Genomic DNA, 1,084 nt, shown 5'->3' with positions numbered 1-1,084 from the left:
TATATATATATATATATATTAAAAGAACAACCAATAATGATAAGGTAGATTCATATATCAAAGATAATATTGATTCTTATTAGTTTAATATATAAATGTGATCATCGACTCATTTAGCTAACTTCAATAATTTTAAAAGGGATTATTGTCACCATGCAACGCATGGTGTCAAACACTAGTTGTTATTATATGAGATAATTCTATTTATCTCATTGGGATGGTGCATGGATTAAAAAGGAAAAGCTGGTGAGAACTTTCTGTGTGTATTCTCTTAAGACCGAAGTAAAACAAAAATTGAAAGAGGAAACAAGTAGAAGCTGAATCATGTGAGTCTTTGTTCTGGTTATTTGTTGTGATTTTTCATCATCATATCTTCATCTTTCTGTGATTGATAAGGTGATTTTATTTTACAAACTTTCTTTATTTGATATTGAAATTAGAATTGTATGGTTCTTTATATAAGAATGATATAAAATTGTTTTTAATGTATTAATTAATATAATTATGGGATTTTGATATGTTATATCATGTGTTTGGAATAATAGTGACATATTAAGGAGATGTGTATTTTGGTTATAAGGACGACATATCACAGAGAGGTGTTTATCAGGATAAGGGTGTCATAATCAATAGAACGTAAAATATGGGTTTTTGATCAAACTGTTAACTGTTGTCGCGTTCTTATGATGCGATGATTTGGAGTTGTCGCATCTGTGTGATGAGATGACTTAAAGTTATCACATCAATATAAAGTTGTTATCACATCCTTATGATGCGAAGGGTATGTAGGATGCGATAAGTTGGGTCATCGCACAAGTGTGATGCGATTAGATGAGGTCCTCACACCAGTGTGTTACGAGGAGATGGGGTTGTCTAACCCATGTGATGCAAGAAAATTACATTTTTATCTATATGATGTGATGAGTTACATTAAATGAGTGACTGGGTTAATTGATGCAATATTTTGGTGATGTCTCGTCTTTTAGATGCGACAAAAGATGTTTATTTTATTAAAGTGTGGTTTATTTGTTATTAATACAAATATGGATTTATAAATGTGTTTGATGATTATTCACCCTATAAT

The sequence above is a fragment of the Cynara cardunculus genome (genome assembly GCF_001531365.2).
Source record: "Cynara cardunculus var. scolymus isolate 2C chromosome LG 2, CcrdV1, whole genome shotgun sequence".
NCBI lineage: Eukaryota > Viridiplantae > Streptophyta > Magnoliopsida > Asterales > Asteraceae > Cynara > Cynara cardunculus.
The sequence above is the reverse complement of the archived record's forward strand: the minus strand, read 5'-3'. Positions refer to the sequence as shown.